The following is a 7,360-nucleotide window of genomic DNA, read 5'->3' on the forward strand; positions in this document are numbered from 1 at the left end:
TGTTTAATTCAAAATGACAAAAAACATATAAACGTTTTTTGGACAGAAAAGTAATAGACCACTTGTGCGTTTAGATTTGTCAATTTTAATCAAAAGCTAAGTAATGACTGCTAGGTCTGTATGAATTTTTAAGTCTGTATTACTCATTATTCATCACGAATAGCTGGTGTATCAGAAATTTCAACACCTCTTCTTGGTTAATGTGGAAGAGACAGATAAAATTAATGGAACATTGCTGGAATAAAGCTTATGTTAAGTGATAGTCCATATTCTCCACTTACTGCGGTCACTTTATTAAGTAAGCAGTATCTGTAGGTTTTCATGTGATTCGGCTAAAAGAACTGTATCATCAGCGTATCTCAGGTTATTTATGATCATGCCATTAATTCTAATGCCTATGTTTATTTCATCCATTGTCTTACTTAATATGTCTTCCAAGTACCTATATATTAAATAATATTGGTGAACGTATACACCCTTGTCGAACACCTTTTTTTTTCATTTCTATTTCTTCTGATGTTATGTCTTCTATTCTCACTACCGCTTTTTGGCCATAGTATAAGTATATAGTGAGCCTATAAGGGTCCGTTTTTCCTTTAGAAGTATGGAAACCTAAAAACTGTTAATTAATCAATCAATTGATATCGGCCCTGGACAGATAACGAAGTACAGGCATATTTGTGCTCTTCACAATTTGTTAGTTCTTGAGTGGTGAATCAATATCTATGAAAGATTTTTAATTTTTGCATACTGGTAAACAAAAGTATGTTACATCTCCTACTGTAAGTAAAACTGTAAACAATTTAAAATGATTGATTTAACATGTAGTGTTACCACTTTAAATTCTTAACCTGTCCAAATCAACCGGAAACAAAAAGCTGACAAGTTTCTTTGCTAGTGACATGTGAGCGACTTTACTAATTTGATTTTTAGGCATTAATATTTATTTTGAATTGACTTTATTTATTTTTAAATAAGAACACTTATATTAATTTAAATACACAGACTTACTTCATATTATTTATTTACCACACTAACTTACACGAACAATAAACACTTAATAGTATTTAATTTATTAGGAAATACTACACATTATCAAATCTAATTTATATTGTACTTTACAAAATTTATCTAATCAAAAATACCTCCAAATCGTACGCTCTGATACAGTATCTCGTCGTGGCTTTATTAGACTTCTCACTCATTCACAATCGTTGCCTTAAATACTATTTACAGTTTTTCTAGAACAAAAAGAATGATAGCGTCATTTACCTGTTAAAAGAGTCTCCCTTTGATTCTAGAATAAAAATAATATTTACATAAAATAAAGTAACGTTTACATGTATCCAGAAACTGGTGCCAGTCTCACTGGAATGCCAGTGGCATGAAAAATAGACCACCTTTCTATTCAAGACAGCGCTGGCAGACAGCTCTGGACTGGCGCAAAAAAGTGTTTACACTTGAACAAAACCCTATACAAGATGACTCTGCCACATCCTTGGTAGAGGAAGAAATTAGAATAATCTTCTAAAATTAGGAATTAGAATAATAAGAAATTAGAAGAAACTTCCTTGATGGACAACGGATCATCCAAGTAACGAATCAAGACTGCTAAATACCCCTCCTGGATTTGAACGGTGACTGAAGAAACCATGGCCAACAGACTTAATAAATTAACTATTTATGTGAACTAATATAAAATATATTATACAGGAGAGTTGCCACATGGCAGCTTCTACCTCATGTGTTCAACATTCACACCATTTACTTATAGCTTCATGATCAGATGGTAAATTAAATTGTGTATTAAATAAAAAAAACGTCAAAATATTTTTTATACCTAAAGGTGGAGCAGAATCTATTTCCTGAATTTCAGTTATACAATTTTGATTGCTTATGGAAGATGTTTGTTGTCCTTTATATACTTTCTTATTTTGTACACCAATCCTTTTTCTCAGCGATTACAAATTCAATTCTTGTTCTGCATTACTTCCAATCATTGCAGGAAGTATTTGTATTGTATGATGACCTGATACTAAAGATATAGGAAAAGTCAAACAATGAGGAATGCACATAACTTTCCCCTTGTTGCCATATTCTAAATTTGAAAAAATATATAGAGAATAGTCAGATTTTTTTGATATGCCATTCCTATTACAGCAAGCATTTCATTGGCTAGAATTAGTGACGAGTATAATATATGATGTCATGGTAACTGACGTCTGTCATAATATTGGAGGTTACATTTATAATGTCAAATTATTGTTTTCAATTTATATTTGATTTGTATAGTTTATATTTTAACAACGGTTTATTTTTTAAATAACTTTACTTTCCCTTCCGTATCCTTGATTGGTCGTTTAGGTTCGTAATGGTTTTCTTGTATGGTAGGTTTAGTTAGGCATTAATTTTAAGAAATGTTGCTGGCTAAATGGGCACAGCTTCCAAAGGCCACAAAAGAAGAAGAAAAAATAAACAAACAAAAATCTTACATAACCTTCTATCTAAGCCTTCTATACTATAGGAAAACATGACTGACACTGGGTGCGTTCGGATGACCACAGCGGCTGGACAGCTGAGCCAGCAGTAGCTGTCAGACGTCACCGCTGGAAGTCAGCCGCTGAGAGATTTACTAAGCTTTCCCTATCACAGCTGGATACAACCACTCAGCCGATTTCTGCTGACAGTCATCCGCTATGGTCGTCCAAACGCACCCACTTATACGCTCTGAACTTCGCTGGTGTCGCTCCTAGCGGATTACTAATTCAACTTTCACCAGTAATTTTTAAATTTATTATTTAATTTTATCGCTTAATATTTACAACGCAAAAAAGTAATTAAATTGTAATCGATTTTTTAAAAATTTTGCTAACTGTTTTAACATTCTCTTAATGAAATATTAATTTCTTACTTCAGATACATTCACAATTATCGTGTAGATGGCGCTTAGATGATTTATATCTAATTATAATTAGATATTACAAAATATTAAAAAAACTTAATTCAGTATTTAAACCGTAAGTATACTTAAGATAAAAATATATACCACAGCTTTGACCAACTAATATTTTTTCTAATTAATGTTTTTAATTTCAATTTTAAATTATTCACTTTGACATTTATGTCAAATTTCCAGTAAAGGTTTACAGACTTGTCACTACTGACTCTCGCGATTTTTTAATTATCCCCTCTACCTATGAGCTCAGCGTATATTACAGATACAGTTGGAAAAATGAAAGAATAGGGCTTTTCATCGATTGTCATTTGTTTCGAGCTTCTGTCATGTCTCACACAATATTAATATATCTACGTCATACGTCTTTGGTTTGTATCATTGGTTATATCAATAACGTATGACGTAGATATATTAATATTATGTGACACATGACAGAAGCTCGAAACAAATGACTGTGAATGAAAAGCCCTATACCCATGAACGATCACATCAATCACTTAATTTATGTTTGTTGTCTTTTTCTAATAATAATAAACGTTTGTTATAGAAAAAGATAGGAAACACAAAATAAGTGATCGATGTGATCGTTCATGGGTATTCTTTATTTTTCCCACTGTAGTTATCTTTGTTTCACACTCTTAAAGACAAAGAGAAACAGTGTCACCTGTAGTTGCTGTGGTAAATACATACCGTCGAAAAAATGAAAGAATACCCATGAACGATCACATCAATCACATATTATTCAGATTATTAATAATCTATCTCTCTCATTTATTATTTATGAAAAAAAAAACAGCAAATACAAAATATGTGATTGATGTGATCGTTCATGGGTATTCTTTCATTTTTCCGACTGTATATGTTTTTATTTGGCAACAGCGCTTGTTTCCAAACTTAACGGTAGTGAAAAACTAATAAATGAGGAAAAAATTGTTGAATTTGCTTGCCGTCAAGTTTGTACGAGTACCAGTGGGTTATATTTCATTAAATATAATATGAAGTGCATGCCTAATTGTTTAACTTTTAGTTTATCATACTTTAACAATGAATTGGGTGGCTCTCTGATCCAATATAAGTACTGTTATTATTTCCACTAAAAATGGTTACAGGAACAATTTTTTAAATTTTTTGATTTGATTGATATGACACATTTTTACAATTCTGATCAGTCTGACGTAGAGGACATTTTGTTTGAATAATAGGTTTGTTCTAGCAAACAGTCGAACTAGTCAGCAAACAGTTGGTCAGTGAGAGAACATAATACAGTTACGAGTGCTATCCCCTCTACTCGTGCTGGTCCACTATTCGCTAATGGTTTCAGACCGTTTGAAACTCGTGCTAGAACAAACTGATTGTAAGAAACAAATCACAATAACTGAATAAAACAGATTTTCCCACCTACCTCTATCCAAAGTATACATTTCCTGGCCTCATTGTAGGGAGCATAGTCATATTTTTTCTCCCTAGGGAAACAAAGTACTTTTAATCCCTAGGGAGTAAAAGTAAGTGATGTTGACGTCATACTATGTCATAGCATAGATGAAATAACTTATTGACACCCTATACTATTACTCTATTTTGTATTAGGTAAGTATCCATACATTTTAAATTTTATTTATAGATGTTGCAAAATGGTAAAAACAGTAAATTGTTATTTTGATTTAAAAATTTTTCATTAATAATTTGATAGTTATACTGTACCTACTTGTTAGTTTTAGTTCTCTAATAAATTTTGTTAGTTCTATTGTTGATTGAATACATAAATTCCTGTATTCAATTATGATTCATGTATTCAATCAACAGTTATATAAATATTTTAAAAATGGAAAAATGACTTATTTGAGGGAGGTGGAAAAATGTATAACATGGGAGAAGTGCCTTTTCCTCCCTTGAATGATTACTGTAGTAAACTAGTACACTTTATTCTTGGGAGGAAAAGGTGCACTTCGCTCTCTTGTTATACAAATATCTATAGGTGTTAAATTGGTGAATAAACAAAAAACCAATATAAATAATTAAATACTTTCGCTTTCTTCTCTAAATATTGTTGGTACAGCATTGCATTTTAATTTTCTGCTGCCATCTTGCCAACTTTTTTCCACATGTCAGAAGTAGTGTTCCTAAACATTCAAAAATTGAATACAATATTTTTTAATGATATAAATATTATAAAGAGAATGCATCAAATGCAAATACTCAATTAGTTTTACTTGAAGAACTTACTTCACAAACAACAGCATATTTGTTTGGATCTTGTTTTAACCCTATATTTTTAATCCACACTTTCCGTCGTTCAGATTCTTTTGGGAAAGAATTCATTTTCACATTATTTTTCCCCTATCGACTTCGCAACCTTTTACCTTAGAAGAAGGCATTTTTCAACCTGAATAATAGTAATAGTAATTTAATATTTCTCGATCTATCTAGTTAAGTGAGGTTAAACTAGAGTAAACGAAAAATAAACAACTCATCATCTGTTTACCCCTTCCAAATTAATCCGGAAATCTGAGCAAAAGATGGCGGAGCCAATCAGCTTTTAGCGTATACGATGGCAACACTCTTCCAAGACGCACACTGGGTTAAATATGAAAAACAGCGCTCCATGCCGCTTGTATCGGAACTAATGCAAGCGGCAATTTCAAAATGTAATTTTGGTGGGAAGAAAATGTTAGGTTAAAATATTTGTATAGTTGAAAAAAAAAATAATATGGTTTTAAAATATGCAAATTATTTTTAATTTCAAATATACAAAATACCATTTGGGAAAAAATAAGACGTGACAACATATTTTTATTTATTTATTTAATACCAGCAAAACCACTTTGTATATACTTTTTTACAAATCGTATCTTTACAAATGAAATTATTAATAGTTATCTTCCAAATACTTCTACAAAAGGGTATCTCAAATGATTGAAACATGTGTGCATCTCTACTTGTTGAAGGACTTTCAACTAAAACAAAAAATTAATATAATTGATTTGATAATAACCATATTCATTTCACGTAAAATAATTTTTATTAATTATATTATTTTCAGTAGGGGTTACTTACTTGGTGTTACATTCGTTTGCTTCCCTACACCACTAACTGTGTTACTTGTTCTCTAATAACAAATACTTGTTGAATGTAAGCTAGGAATTTGATCTTCCTAGGGATCTTCAAATCACATTCGTTTTGTTTCAAAAACTGTATTTGAATCCATTTTATCTAAATCAGGATTTTTTATTATTGCTAACAATCAGATAAACATTTACTGACATAAAGATTAAAGATAAAGGCATAGGCATACTCATACTGACATGATTAATGATGACAATTGACAAATTATAATGACCCTCAGACTCAGTGATATAGAAGAAATCTTCACTCCAGGTGCATGGCGACATCTCAGAAAACGTATCATTACTAAAAATTTAGTTTAGGATGACCTTGAGATACCTGCGTGAAACATCTAAAGAGAGTTAAGTGATCTGTGATAGAGTACGACTATGGTACGCCACTGGATATTCGCGTACCTCATCATCGCGCTGGCTAAGCACACAACCTACCCCGTAAGGGCTAGCATCACACGTCAAAAATAAATCCTTCCGTTAATGTCCCAACACCGGTTCTTTTGCAACAAAATGTCTTTTAATAATTCAAAAGCTTTTTGTTCCTTGAAACGCCACTGCCAAGGAACGTCCTTTCGGAGTAGTGCATGTAACGGATTTGCAATAGTTGCCTTGTCTTTTAGGAAAGCATGATAAAAATTAAAAAGTCCAAGAAAAGCTTGTAATTCGGTTTTATTAGTCGGAGCAGGCGCATTGGTGATGGCCGCGATTTTGTCTTTAGTGGGACGTAAACCGTCTTCACTAATTTGAAACCCGAGAAACTCTATTGTCTTTGTTCGAAAAGCACACTTTTCCTTACGCAAATGTTTTCTTTGCAAACGGTCACAATTGGGGTGCACCATTTTGGGTGTGTAGTCGGCTCTAAAACACCATGCGCTATAAGCCTGTCCAATTCAACTTCAATCTTGTCTTTTAGTGCAAAGGGAACCTTAGGCGCTTTAAGCATATTGGCCTTCCTGGAAACGCGATAATACTGCGCGCACTTTTGAGTCTTCTATTACTGAGGTACCTACTATTAAAATGTCATTGTAATACGGTAGTACACCCGAATTACCTGTTAATCTAGTGTCTATGAATTTTTGAAAAATTTGTGGAGCCACAGATATACCGAACTGTAAACGATTGCATTTAAAAGCTCCCTTTATGCGTAATAATTGTTTGTGCCTCCGCAGCTTCGCGGTTGACACTTAACTGCAGATAAGCTTGCGCCATGTCCAGTTTGCAAAAACTTTACCGCCCGCGAGAGTGGATAAAATGTTCTGTACCGCTGGCACTGCATAAGGTTCTGGAT

At 32.6% G+C, this 7,360-nt stretch overlaps 2 long non-coding RNA genes across 2 annotated transcripts; both read right to left on the reverse strand.

Annotated features, from left to right (window-relative positions):
* Positions 1–1,006: 1,006 nt before the first annotated feature.
* On the reverse strand, positions 1,007–5,529 carry LOC126881357 (uncharacterized). Its single transcript, XR_007696815.1, has 2 exons — positions 5,180–5,529; positions 1,007–5,076 (listed from the first exon to the last, which is right to left on the reverse strand). It is a non-coding gene; the product is annotated as an uncharacterized LOC126881357 (long non-coding RNA).
* Positions 5,530–5,741: 212 nt separating this feature from the next.
* On the reverse strand, positions 5,742–6,223 carry LOC126881362 (uncharacterized). The gene is made up of 2 exons (XR_007696820.1): positions 6,011–6,223; positions 5,742–5,910 (listed from the first exon to the last, which is right to left on the reverse strand). It is a non-coding gene; the product is annotated as an uncharacterized LOC126881362 (long non-coding RNA).
* Positions 6,224–7,360: the final 1,137 nt, after the last annotated feature.

The sequence above is a fragment of the Diabrotica virgifera genome, chromosome 3 (genome assembly GCF_917563875.1).
Source record: "Diabrotica virgifera virgifera chromosome 3, PGI_DIABVI_V3a".
Lineage (NCBI taxonomy): Eukaryota > Metazoa > Arthropoda > Insecta > Coleoptera > Chrysomelidae > Diabrotica > Diabrotica virgifera.